General features: G+C 42.7%; 1 long non-coding RNA gene across 1 annotated transcript in view; it reads left to right on the top strand.

Annotated features, from left to right (window-relative positions):
* The first annotated feature begins 1157 nt into the window (after positions 1-1157).
* The window catches only part of LOC135968045 (uncharacterized), a 29355-nt gene continuing 15748 nt past the window's right edge, over positions 1158-14764 (top strand). The window contains exon 1 of the long non-coding RNA XR_010582474.1: positions 1158-1340. This is a non-coding gene — a long non-coding RNA (uncharacterized lncRNA). The remainder of the gene's footprint in view (positions 1341-14764) is intronic.

Below are 14764 nucleotides of genomic sequence, written 5' to 3'. Positions count from 1 at the left end.
TCAAACAATTCTACTGCCCCAGCCTCCTGCATGGCTGAGATTACCACATGCCTGGCTGATTTTTGTATTTTTAGTAGAGACAGGGTTTCTCCACATTGACCAGGCTGGTCTTGAACTCCTAACCTCAGGTGATCCACCCACCTCGGCCTCCCAAAGTGCTGGGATTACAGCCGTGAGCCACCGCGACTGGACTGCATTTCTCTTTTCGACTTGTGTGTCAGGTTCTTCATGTTGTAGCTAGATTACTGAACGTGTAGACAAATAATTTCTTATGAAACCAACTTACATTTTAAGTACAAATGAGGAGCTCACATTTTAAGGGAGACCGTGGTGGAGCCTTTGAAATTCATGTTTGCTTTTTTCTAGTTTTATGTATTTTGAAACAGGAAGTTTAATATACTTGGTTCTTTTACATTGGGGTATAACCTAGAGCACTTCCGTCTTACGTTTATGCAAGTACAGTATGAATTACAAGTCCAAGCTTAAGATGTTTGAGGGAACAGTATAAGAAAATGACTAACAGAACTCCCAAATATCCCATCAGAGCAACACCAATGCCTTAAGTTAGAAATTCCCTAATTTAGCAATAAAAACACTACCTGACTGAGATTTTGTTTTCACTATGAACTAGGTGATAAACCAAGCCCAAGGCCTCTGACACTGCAGATAAACTTGTGCTTTGACTTACTCCATGCAGTAGGCGTGAAGTAAGTAAGAACCTCTTCTCACGTCTATCGGGCACTGCAGGCATTGCTCTGAGAATTTGGACCCGACCACATTAATATCCCCAATCCACATCAGGAATGCAAATTCCATGCCTTCTGGGGTATTTTAAAGATCACACTTCTAAGTCATAAAGCCATCTGCACCAGTGCCTTGTGAATGATTGGGCTGGTTTATAATCTGTTTATGAACAACTGCAGCCAGGATGTGAGCATCACGGCAATCACCCGCGGCGTCCACAGGCAGCGGGGGAGACAGAGCACCTCCCAAGAGCATGATGTGTCACTCTGAGCCTGAGTGAAGCGAGTGGCTCTGGGGAAAATGCAGACTCAGATGATGGGCGCCACCAGGGAACAGGGAGGCGTGGCTGCCAGTTGCCACACTGGAGTCAGCTGCAGGCATGATGAAAAGACACGGCGCTGAGGATTATGTGTGAGCTAACTCACTCCCAGTGAGACGAGGGTAGCTCAGCTTCTACTGGATGTTCCAGTAGGAGGCTTGCTTCCTGGCAAGCCTGGTAGAGTTTCAGGGCACAGCCGAGCCAGGACCTGGCAGATCCCAAGGGGCAGAGCTGGCCTTGAAGAAGCGAGGCACTCAGAGGAGGAGACAGTTGGCCGGTTAGTCATGCCCAATTTCTTCTTCTTGTGCGCTACTTTTTGGAGTGGAAACAATTCTTCTCAGTGGCCTTTTATTATACTTGCCTTTGCCACTGTGAAAAAAAAATATTTTTTATAGACGGGACACAAAGAGGCTTGACATTTCTACTAAACAGAATGTTGAAAGTCACAAAGATTACTAACAGCTATCAGTGGATTGATCATAGATTATAAAATAAGTTGCACAGTATGATTTCAATTTACTTGTACAGTATTTTTATACAGAAGTATTTCTCTTAAAATTGATCTAAGAAATAAAAATTAGAGAAACAAAACCGATGAAGATTACAAACCCTTAAAGGGAAATCAAATTTACTAAAAATCTAGTCAAAATGAAAATTATCAAACAGGCCAGTCCCAGCATTGAAAAGAAATACGTATGTATATAATTTCTGAGCTTTCCAGTATTGTTCTCCACCCTCCCATATGTGTTATGTAACTAAAATCCACTTGAACTCAATCTCCTTTCTGTGCTTGTTTATACCCTCTAGATAAGACACAAGTTGACAAAAGAATGGGGAAATAAAATATTTTAATAGCATTCCAGTTGGTTAAATTAATGAGTTAGCTCCTCTCCTTCTGTAGCATATTTTGGAATGACTTCAAATTTTGTGACAGAAAAGTTCTTGTAGTTTTTCTCTTTAGGGCACGAGTTCTTTGAAAATAGGCACTGTGTCTTACTCATTTTGGTAATGCTAGTGGTAGCGCATTTTACCTGGCACATAGAAGAAACGTAACCACTACTGAAGAGAGAATTATTGCACTGGTGTTTAGTTTCTCTGCATTGCTAAGTAGTATTGCTAGCCTTCCAGTGCAAGAGCATTGCTCATCCTGATCAAGAGAACTGGGGTACACCCATTGCTGAGGTTCAGGACCCTACTACAGTAAATCCCAAAACCAGAGTTTTGGGACTGATATTTATACTGTAAATTGCAGCTACTATTTCTGAAGCTGGTTAATTTCACTATTATGTTGCAGGGCCCAAACATCTGAACCTGGAATCAATATTTATGGGTCTCCTTAAGTAGGAAAAGAATGGGATTCAGATAATAAGAAAGACCTCTGAATCTTCTGATAAACACATTACCAGTTGTCATGATTTATCCTAGCTATTATTTACGTTTATATGCTAATATTTATGTTATTTATAAAAATGCTTATTAGCCAAGTGTCAGAAAAAATCTAGCCAAAAAACCCCATATTTTAAATGGGTTTACATAAGGAAATATGAAAGTTAAAGGCAAGTAATAGGGGTGAGGAACTGGTGACCATTTTGCCTTGTGAGTGCCACCAGCTGACTTCCCATGATGTCTGCATCTCTGTGCCTGAAGGTTTTCTTCTGTGATCAAAACAGCTGCTTTGATCCTAAGCTAGGTAATTACCTCCCTACTCCCACCCTGAAGCAATGATGCTAAACCCCAGTGACATACCAGTTCCACTGTCCCTCAGGTGGAGTCACCCTGAAGCCTGGGACTTGCATCGTTTCCCAGAGTTTCCATGGGGAGCAAAGGCTGGGTTACCCATGGTGGTGAAGGCCATAAGAACATGCTTCTTTGGACTCCTCCCCCTTCAGCCCTCTTCCTGTGCCATTTCCCCCTTTCCTGCAGAATTGGGGCACCTGTCCAATAGCCCCTTGCATCTAGACTGTTGTCTCAGCATCCGATTCCAGGGGAACCCAAACTAAACACGTGATCAGGGAAAACCCCTGCTTCAGATCACCGAATGCCCACTGAAAAGTGTGAGCAGGAGGATGCCCTGTGAGGTACAAGAAGGAGGACCACAAACACCAGGCCGAGGACTCGTGGATCAGCTGTGCGTGCAGAGACAGGCTTTTCCAAAAAGACAGACAAACCACCAAGTAAGAATGTGGTGCAGGGGCTCAGACGAGCCCTGAACCTTCTGTGCCTTCTGTCCTCTCTGGTAAATACTGCCATAACTGGCTTATCAAATCCAGACATTTTACCTAAGAGGCATGAGTATAACATCCAAGAAGGAGCGGCATTTGGGGCATAATAGTGTCTTCTTTCCAGAATTTCTCAGTGAAGCATTCTTTCATTCCCCAAGACAGTTAACTGTTGCTTTCCCTGTTTCTCTAGAACCCTGCTCACTCGCTGTGTCAGCTTCCTAGGGCTGCTGTAACGACACACCACAAACTAAGTGGCTTACACAACAGAAACCATTTTCTCATAGTCCTGGAGGCCAGAAGCTCAACATCAAGGTGTTGGCAGAGTTCGTTCCTACTGAGCACCATGAGGGAAGGATTAGTTCCAGGCCTCTCTCCTGTGCTGGTAGACTTCAAGTCTCTTCCTGAAGCTTCAATTCTCCCTGAGGCTTCAATTCTCTTCCTCTGTGAATATCTCTGTGTCCAAATTTCCCCTTTTTCTAAGGACATTAGTCAGATTGGATGAGGGCTCATCCTCGTGACCTCATTTAAACTTGATTACCTCTGTAAAGACCCTCTCTTCAAATAAGATCAGATTCTGGGTACTGAGCGCTTGTTTGGAGGTTCTAGCAGGGGAGCGCAGCTACTCGTAAACCCTTGACCAAAGACTGGTCCTCCTCTGTTGGGGATGGTTGTCCTCTTTGACCGAGCGTGCAGCTTTGGGAGGGACGCACACAGAGTGAGGGAGGAAACGGATACCCGCCTGGCCAGCCAGATCAGCTGAGCAAGCCTAGTGATCAGTGGGGAGACAGATGTCCCAGCGATCTCGCCCTCACGTCCAGATTCTGGGTACAGAGAGTGAGGACTTTCACATGTGAATGTGGAAGAACACAATCCACTCACAGCACACCACCGTGAACCACTGTGTTGCCGTCATTCTCTTTCCCTTCCCCAGCACAGCCCTTCCCCAGCCCCTCAGATTTGGTCTCTGCCTCTGGCATAGCTGTTGGAATATTTTCCTTTCTATTACATTTTATTTTACTTTGGTATGAAGATCTACCCTCTTGACAAATGTTTAAGCATCCAATACGGTATTGCTCATTATAAGCACAGTGTTGTAAACAGCAGATCTCTAGAGCTTTTCATCCTGCATAACCGAGACTTCATGCCCATTGACTGGTAAATCTCCATTTACCCGGACCCTCAGCCCACGGTCACCACCAACCCACTCTTCAGTTCTAGGAGTCTGACTGTTTTTGGTTCTTCATATGAGTGGAACCTTGCAGTATTTGTCTTCCTGTGACTGACTTATTTCACTTGGCATAATGTCCACAAGGTTCATCTGTGTTGTTGCATAGCCCCAGATTTCTTTCTTTTTAAAGGCTGAATAGTATTCCACTGTATGCATATGCTACATTTTCTTTCTTCATTCGTCTGTCAGTGGACAGGCTTTTAGGTTGTTTCCGCATCTTGGCTATGGTGAATAAGGCTGCAATGAACGTAGGAGTGCTAATATCTCTTTGAGATCCCAATTTCAATTATTCTGGATAAATAACAGCCAGAAATAGATTGCTGAATCATTTGTGGTTCAATTTTTAATTTTCGGAGGGACTTCCATTCTGCTTTCTGTAGCAGCTGTGCCATTTTGCATTCCCAGCAACTGTGTGCAAGGGTTCCAGTTTCTCCACATCCCTGCCAAAACATGTCTTTAAAAAAAAGTAACAGCCATTCTGACAGGTGTGAGGTGATACCTCATTGCGGCTTTTATTTACACTTTCCATCTAATTGGTGACATGGAGCAGCTTTTCATACACTCGCCAGTCATTTGTATATCCTCTTTGGAGAAATATCTTTTAAACACTCAGAATAAGTGAGAGTGAATAAAAGGTAGGTGTTCCATAGATATCCTTGAATGGACGAACTGTTAGCAAGTTTATAATAAGGTGCAAGTGAATGACGTCAGGTTTTTACTTGTGTGAAGAGTTAGTGCTACAGAGAGAGCAAGGGTTGTCGGTGTCTAACAAAGGTGGGAGGGAAGCAACTGATGGCTGCAAGGATGGGGATACTGAAATGGAAGGGGTGCCCTGAGACAATAAACACGGATTTTCCATGTTTCCTGGGGCCATCCCTGAACTTTTGAACTCAAAATCTTGACCTTCCTTGTGCTGTAGGTATAAGTGATTTGGTGGCCATGTTAGATACCCTTGGTCAAGGCAAAGTTAGAGGTATCATTTCCTTCCTTCTGACTCATCTAAGAAGATGTTCTCTAAACTCCAGGCTATTAATGGCTTTGCAAAAAATTCTGAGTGATAATGCTGCCTCCATTACCTTTTTGGCTGATTCGGTATCTTTCTTTTTCACTATATAATATTCATACAGGGCTGTTGCACCCATGACTGGATGAGCCTGCATAGAAAAGAGGAGATGACAACCTTAAGGAACATTTTTAAATTGAAAATTGCCCAAGACTTTTGAGCCAAGCACATATATGCTAATGACATACAAATTACATACAAATCATATGCAAATATATCTTTCATCTATCCAAGTCTCCTTATGCTTTGATGTGGCCCTTGGGAAGCATCCTGCTGCAGATCATTAATCTAAGGAGTTGATTTAACAGCTTTCTCATTCTTTAGCCTTTTGTTATCTAATTGCCTTCATTATCTGGAATAATGCATAAATGCATTTTCTAGAATTTCATAAATAAGAACCCATAATTTCAACAAAGGGATTTGTGTTTGGCGAATAGTCTTATCACATTGATCATATATACATATACATATATAATATATGCACATATATACATATATATGCAAAAGCTGTATTTTGAAAGATGTTAAAGAAATTAGAATGCAAATAGAAGATACATTCATAATAGTTGTTACTTTCAAATTAAGCACATGCCATCTTTAAGAGCTGTCCTTTGAAATTTATTATGTTAGGTACTTGGTAAAGCAAAGCAATCACATTTAGGTACCAAATACATCTGACAAAAGCTGTAACAATAGATACTGAGATCATAACTAATTTTTTAAACTCTCTTATATCTATTGTTGAATGTAAGGCAAGTTATGTGTAAGACTTGTTGAGCATTTTTAAGGGTACCATGCAGAAGGATCAATATCACAGTGTGAGGGAACAGGGGCCTCATCTGTGTTCAGAGGCAGGTATACAGAAAGCATTCAGTAAATGTCTGGAGATGAAGACAGAGCCACACACCTGTTTGCAGGAGGCATTTAGCTTCATGGTGCACCCTCCAACAGCAAGTTAAACTTACACAAATTCCTGCTTTGATGAAGTCACTGGGAACTGGAGCTTGCAGAAAGAGTGACCAAGACCCAGCCAATGCTCAGCTCTCCCCCACAATTCCCCTGCCTCTTTTTGCCCTCATTGTCTTCATTAGCTGGAATAATGTATAAATGCATCTTGTAGAATTTCATAAATTAGAGGATATACTCACTGCAGCCAGTGAGTCAATCAGCAAATACTCACTGAGCATCCATAGCATGCACTACAGGGAAACAAAGAAGTAAAAATATACACTGGCCACCCCCAATTAAAATTATCATATAGACTGACATCTTGCTTAACTAATGTACCCATATAGTACAAAGATCTCACCCTGAAATCCACTGCAGCTAAAGGCAGGAATGAAATATGAAAGATATCTGATGGGATCTAGACTTTCTCTCTTCATCCCTTTGGCCATGGGTCTGGCTGCCGACACAGACTGCAATTGCAATATATGGGAAAGCAGTTGACTCCATTCAGAGATAGCCTCCTGAATGTTCTTAATAATATCATAGTGCATTTAAAGGCAATTAAGGGGAAAGTTTTATTATGAATTGACCCTCACATTTGTGGTTGTATCTGAAAATCTTATACTTCCATCTGCACGTTATTTATCAGTTGTTTGTATCACTCACAGACATCAAAAACCTACCCTATCATTGACATGAAAGAAGAGACTCACAGCAGCACTTTCCTTTCCTTTCCTTTCTTTTCTTTTCTTTTTTTTTTAGCTGACGGAATCCCACTCTGTTGCCCAGGCTGGAGTGCAGTGGCGAGATCTCTGCTCACTGCAAGCTCCACCTCCGGGGTTCGCGCCATTCTCCTGCCTCAGTCTCCCAAGTAGCTGGGACTACAGGTGCCCACCACCATCCCTGGCTAATTTTTTATACTTTTAGTAGAGACAGCGTTTCACCATGTTAGCCAGGATGGTCTTGATCTCCTGACCTTGTGATCTGCCCGCCTCGGCCTCCCAAAGTGCTGGGATGACAGACGTGAAACACTTCCCTTTTTAAATGGAGCCGCCATCCCAGACATTGCACTGACCTCAGGCAGCGCTAACCAGCGGCAATGTCTTTTTCTCTTTAATGCATTTTGGTTTTGCCTCATTTAATAAACACTTCCATAGTACTTGCTGTGTGCCAGGTATTATCTTAAGTGTTCTACAAATATTAATTCTCAAAACAGCCCTATATGATACAGACTATTATTATTTCCAACTTTCTGTGAGAAAATTGAGGCATAAAAAATGGAAACATTTTACTTAGTTTTACACAATACAGAGTCAAACCCAACACAATCTAACTTCAGAGGCTATGCTTTTAGCCACTACACTATGTGACTATTTTCTTGTGTAGAGCTACATGATTTCCTTAGACCTTTCATAATTTGCTAGTCTAATGCAAGAATGACTCCAGAAATTAGGTACTGGGGGTGATCCAAGGCAAATTAGCTACCTTCAGAACTGGGAAAAAGACCTACATCCAAAAGTGCATCACGAAATAGGAAAAAAAAAAATGTTGCTTAAAGTCTCAATGTAGAAAGTGATCTACCAATCTGGTTATCATCTGTAGCTATCGGATGGTTGATTTCTGTTCTGCCAAAGATATCAGCATGCACTGAAGAAGCAGTACAGGGACGATAACTCTCAGAGACCAGACTAAATATTTCAAGTGAAGCAGAACAGAAAATGCCTAAAGTTTTGGAAACTGCAGCCTGTGAGTAAGATAAGGTGGAAAGCAGCCAGACAAAAATCAAAGAAGTCCAAAGCGGCCCCTCCAGCACTTTGGAGGAAGTCAGCCTATGATCTGGGACACTGCTGAAAGCACAGCCACCAAAAGGGAAATGAGAACATTGTCAAACGGCATGCACCCTGGCGCTCCAGGCAGCCACATGCTTCTCCTTGGAGAAGAGCATGGGGCAGGTGTGGCAACGCTAAAGTCAAACCTGCTGTTGGTTATTGACGATGCCCATGAAGGGGGCAGGGGTTCCCTCTCCAAGGAAAGCTTTGAAGCCTCTTCTTCTGGCCTTCAGCACCTACCTGACTCCCATTTTCCCTCCACCTACCTTTGGGTTATACCTTGCTCTCAAATGTGTACTTACTTTTTGTTAGTTGTTTTCTAGTCCATCAGATAGTGTAGGTAGGTATCCATCTTTTAAAAGGGGATCCAATTTTGCCAGTTTTGAGTCTAGGCAAACAGGAATTGTTACTAGAAAGTTATGAAAGTATTTCAAGCTTAATTTCTGAAGGATAGGCTGGAATTGGTTGGAATTCTAGAGCAATTCCAGTCGAGTGCACTGGGATATGTGGGTGTTACATGGGGAACCAATGCTTATGAAGCATCTAGCATGTGCCCAACATCATGCTGGGGTGCAGACACTGCTCACCAGTGGAGAGGCCAGCCTGGAGGCAGCCAGTCCCAGCTGGACAGTCATGGAGTGTCCAGGCAAGCAGCAATGGCCTGTGTTCCTGCAGACGGCACTTCTGGGCAAATACTGAGCTCTGTGACTGGAAAACGCTGTCAACATTGGTGCAGCCAGGTGAGCCCAACCTGTTTCAACAAGGGGGACCCACAGGTCACCAGGAGCTGAGATGTGGGGCCAAACAGGGTCAGAGACCTGGAAGTGGAGAAAGGTAGGGGCCAAGGTTTGAGTTGCCAAGAACTGGGCAGTGGTCTCTGTGAACCTCCAGTGTCTGGGCCTGGAGTAGAAACCCTCCACTACGTGTATGTACCCATACAGTACACAAGTAGTGTTTCTACACTATACTCCGGGCCCAGAAACTGGAGAGGTTTACTCCAGTAGTAAACCTCTACAATACATTTATGCAGGCATCCAAAAGTTCTTAATTTGAGGGGGCTGTGCCTTCCCTTTGACTTTCTGGTGATGAGTAAAGACCCCATTGCAGGTAATGTTTGTAAATGCATACGTTAAGATATATAGGATGAGAAGCACCTTCTTGTATTAAAATGCAATTCCATCTTCAGAGTCCATAGACCCCAGGTTACACAGCCAGACATGTGACTCTTGTAATTATGATAGCAAGGATTGCTTAGGGTTTGAACCCCAAAAATGTCATATTGGATAAAGGAGCTAAGTGTTTTCCTCACAGCAACATTGGTTGCTAAATGGGCTTGGGTCTGTGTCGCCAGGGAGGGAAACTGGATCTGAGATGTTAGGTTACCCGCATAGGAGAAGACACAGAGGCCCAGGTGTTGGGTATTTCATCCAGGGCTCAAGCATAGCTTTTTTGACTCCAAATAATATATTCTTCCTTCTATGCCAAACTGTGAATGGCAGAAGGCTAAGGCTGCTGAGAGCAGATGATCTGAGGAGGAGCAGTCAGGGTGAATGCTCCCTGACACGCTCCAAGGTGGGCCAGTCTGGTGCTCCTGTAGATCAGGGCATCTCAGCCTCAGCATTGCCGACACCTGGTGCTTGAGATATGTCTGTTGTGGGGTCTGTCCTGTGCACCGTGGGATGTGTTGTAGCATCCTGGCCTGTACACATTCAACGCCACCAGCAAGCCCCTCAATTGTGACAATGTCTCCAGACATTGCCAGATCAGCCCTGTTGAGAGCCACTGCTATGGAGCGGGATTAGGTCCAGTTGCTGAGCAACTGAATGTGTTTGGAACTCTCTCCCTCTGTTACATATTACTCTTCAGGCTTTTCGCTCTCCATGGGGCAAGCCTCCTGATGAGGTTTGGATTCATATCCCCACCCAAATCTCACAATGAGCTGGAGGAAGGGCCTGGTGAAAGGTGATTGGATCATGGGGGTGGATATCCCCCTTGCTGTTCTCATGATAATGAGTGAGGTCTCAGGAGATCTGGTTGTTTCAAGTGTGTGGCACTTCCCCATTCTCTCTCTCTTTTCTCCTCTACCATACTAAGACATACTTGCTTCCTCTTCGCCTTCCTCCACGATTGTAAGTGTCCTGAGGCTTCCCAGTCATACTTCCTTTTTTTTTTTTTTTTTTTTTTTGAGATGGAGTCTCGCTCTGTCGCCCAGGCTGGAGTGCAGTGGCCGGATCTCAGCTCACTGCAAGCTCCGCCTCCTGGGTTCACGCCATTCTCCTGCCTCAGCCTCCCAAGTAGCTGGGACTACAGGCGCCCGCCACCTCCCCCGGCTAGTTTTTTGTATTTTTTTAGTAGAGACGGGGTTTCACCGTGTTAGCCAGGATGGTCTCGATTTCCTGACCTCGTGATCCACCCGTCTCGGCCTCCCAAAGTGCTGGGATTACAGGCTTGGGCCACAGCGCCCGGCCTATTTGTGTGTCTTTAACATTTAATAACTGAAACGTTTAAGGGTGAGATTTTTGCCTTAGGGAACGGCTTTGGCCACAACTTTTAAATGTTACTACCTTGTAGTCTCAATATTTTATTGTCAGAATAATCTGTAACTCTAGTTTTTATTTCCTTTTGGTCTAAGAATTACTTATTATAATGTTTAATCACCGGTTGTATGCTTTCATAAGTGAGAATATTGCAAAAAGGAAACATAAAACATAATAAAACCATCATGCATATTCCTATCATTCAGGATGAAAAATAGTGATGAGTATTTTTAATAACTGCACATGTAATAGATGTATACATTCTGCATAAGAGACAGAACAAGAATTAAATCCTGTAGGCAATGCCACCTTCCCCTTTGATGCTTACATGAAGTTCGATTGCTAACTTCTAACACCCAGAGCTCAGTAGCATGTGTTAGGTATATGCCAATTTAGGTCATCTGTGTATTTTAACATTTCTTCACAGTAAGTAGTCCAGCATATTCTGCATTTTATTCATTCCCTACTGAGGGCTGTTTCTGTTGTTTTCCACTTTTTCTTCCTGCTGTAAACACTGCTGTAGTGATCCTCTAACGTGTCTCTTCTCTTGAACATGTAGAAGTATTCCCTAAGGTGTGCACTGAGAAGTGAAATTGTGAAACTGATGGATATGAACATTTCTAATTTTAATAAATATTGCCCAACTGCTCTTCAGAGTTCCTGTGGCAATTCAGGTTCAGAGGCTGGAACTTTAAATGTAATATTTTATTAATTATATCCAGTTTTCAAATGGTCAGAATATATAGAGTCATGTGAACTTAACATATATATTTATAGTTATATTACATTCTCCTTGAATTCCTAACAGATCTTACTTTAAGTTTTGATATTATATTTCTGATGCATTAAAATTCATAGCTTTTCTATTTCCAGTTTAGATTATTCCCTTTATCAATATTAAATAACCTCAGTCCCATTTGATTTTTTTTGTATGTCCCAAAATTGTGTTACATTATACCATTGCTTTCCTTTGTAATTGCTTTAATTCTCACCCATTGTTTTATTTCTACCACCCTCAGTATTAGTTTATTACATACTCTGTTTTTTTTGGGTTTTTTGTTTGTTTGTTTGTTTGTTTTTGAGGCAGAATCTTGCTCTGTTGCCCCAGTTGGAGTGCAGTGGCACAATCTTGCCTCATGGCAACCTACGCCTCCTGGGTTCAAGCAATTCTCCTGCTTCAGCCTCCTGAGTAGCTGGAATTACAGGTGTGTGCCACCACACTTGGCTAATTTTTGTATTTTTAGTAGAGACAGGGTTTCACCATGATGGCCAGGCTGGTCTTGAACTCCTGACCTCCTCGGCCTCCCACAGTGCTGGGATTACAGGCGTGAGCCACTGCACCCAGCCACATTAACGTTAGTTGTGCTCTGCAGTTACTCCATGGTCTTCCAAGCATGCGGTTGGGCTAGGCAAGGGTGTTTGCATGCTTCTGTTTTCTTTATGATGTAGCTACTCACTTCTGTAGCTCTATGCTCCATTGCCTTCAAATGCATCACTTGGCAAAAAAGAAATCTAAGCTCAATTTGATATTTCTTCCTTTTAAAATAACTTGTTTATGACCTGAACGCTTAAGGCAATTTTCTTTATGTTATAATAAAAATTCAATATTTCTAGAGATTTATTTTCTTTAATTTTTCTTTTTGTATTTTAATCTATACTTCCAAGCCTTTTTCTTTGATTATGTTTTCATTCTCTGCCCTGCACGAAGGTAATATATTTGTTATTCTTTATTGCTTTGCCTTTTTCTTCTGCACTCTGGAAGAGGTTTTCAAATTTGTTCCACATCACTCATCACTGATTTATTTTCTTTTTTTTTTTTTTTTTCTTTTTTTTGAGACGGAGTCTCGCTCTGTCGCCCAGGCTGGAGTGCAGTGGCGCGATCTCGGCTCACTGCAAGCTCCGCCTCCCGGGTTCACGCCATTCTCCTACCTCAGCCTCCCGAGTAGCTGGGACTACAGGCGCCCACAACCGCGCCCGGCTAATTTTTTGTATTTTTAGTAGAGACGGGGTTTCACCGTGGTCTCGATCTCCTGACCTTGTGATCCGCCCGCCTCGGCCTCCCAAAGTGCTGGGATTACAGGCGTGAGCCACCGCGCCCGGCCCATCACTGATTTATTTTCTATGGTATCAATTCAGTTACTCTTCCTCATACTGATGCACTTGGCTTTGTCACACTTTTGAATTATTTTAATTTTTCATTTCTTGTTCATGAATGTTTCCGTTGGTTTCTTGGAGAACTTTCTTGCATGCTATTAAGGTCATTAAACAGCAAGCATTATTCTAGGTGTTATAGTAGGTAGATTTTCAGAAGTACGTCTTTCCTCTGACAGTTTAGGGGGTGGCCTCCATTTCTGTGTCTCCTGTGATTCCCGTGTATTATTTGTGAGTGCATGCGCATGCACTCATCCTGAAGAGCGGTTTATTCAGACCCAGGATTTGCCAGAAGTCAGTGTAGACTGAGCTCCGACTGAGAAGGAGTGCTGCCCTCCACACCAGCAGCGGGAGCTGGTGGAGCCGGCTCTGTTTCCACAATGGCCAGGTGTTCATGGGGGGTGCTCTGTAGAGAGGGTCTTCTCAGTCCCTCAGTGGGTCCTCTAATAACTGAACCATCAGAACACGCTCCGTTCCCACTGGAATTTCTCAACCCTGCCCCTGCTCCTCCGCTAGCACTTTCCTCCTTGGAAATTGAGTAGGTTTCCCTGCACGCCCACACCTCCAAGCTCCTTCCTAACTTAGGGTTCTGTTATGGGGTCTTTGTTTTCCTTATTTTTATGCAGACATAATAAGAATATGAAGAATAGTGATTGTGGTGCTGTGTTGGTGTGGGAGGCAGCTGTGCAGTGTTTGTCACTTCAAAACAACACTCACCTACAGGACAGGATTGGCTGCCATGTTTCCTGTTCTCGGAGCAGGGAGCAGGGAGTGGAGGAGAGAACAAGGTCTCCTTATCGCTGTTGGTCTGGCAGTTTGCTTTGTTCCGTGCAGGAAAGAAAGCGTGGGGAAGATCTCATTTTGGTTTCTCAGATTAGCACTCTATGGATAGAATTTCTTTTCCTAGGTATGTGTGATAAGTGTTATTCTTTGCCATCTTTTGCTCTGTCTTGGAAGGCTGTTTCAGAGACTGCTAGCTAGAATTCATTCCTAATGACATGTATCCTGGTAGATTTTCTGAAAATCCCATTTTCTATTATAAATGCCTTTCATTAGACATATACTTAAACATTGTTCAGTGTCAAATAGTTATCAAATGACATTGGTTCCATGAAATGGTTACTTGAAAACTAACATAAAATAATTTGTTGTCTAATGAATACCTTGACGTCAGGAAATCACTCATTGTGGTTGGTATTAAATAAATGTGAGTGGGTTTACTGACAGGAAAAGGGAAAGAAAGAAGGAGGGAAGAAAGGAAGGAAGGTGGGAAGGAGGAAAAAAGGGAAGGAGGGAAGGAAGAAAGGGAGGGATAAAGAGAAGGGGGAAGGAAGGACAGAAGGAAGGAAAGTAAAGGAAACGAAAGGAAAGGAAGGAAAAAGGGCAGGTGAAGGAGGGGAGAGGAGGAGGGAGGGAGGAAAGAAGGAAAGTCTGAGTTTCTGATTCCAATATCTGTAAGATAATTAGAAACACGCATGGAATGAATAGCAGAGCATTTTCTACCTGTAGATTAATGTCAGCAAAAGTCCTGACTGAAAAAGAAAATGTGACTTTAAAATAAGGTAAGTATATTTTATTTTATGTGCATTTATGCTAATATTTTATATTTAAGAGCCATAGCAAGAATGCAAATTCTATCTGGACAGTTTTATTGATATGTTTAGTTACAAATTTAGAAGCATAGGACATACTATGCTTTTTATAAACCTCACAGCTTATAAAG

Source organism: Macaca fascicularis, chromosome 17 (genome assembly GCF_037993035.2).
Source record: "Macaca fascicularis isolate 582-1 chromosome 17, T2T-MFA8v1.1".
Classification (NCBI taxonomy): Eukaryota; Metazoa; Chordata; class Mammalia; order Primates; family Cercopithecidae; genus Macaca; species Macaca fascicularis.
Note: the sequence above shows the minus strand (reverse complement) of the source record. Positions and strands in the feature narration are given on the sequence as shown.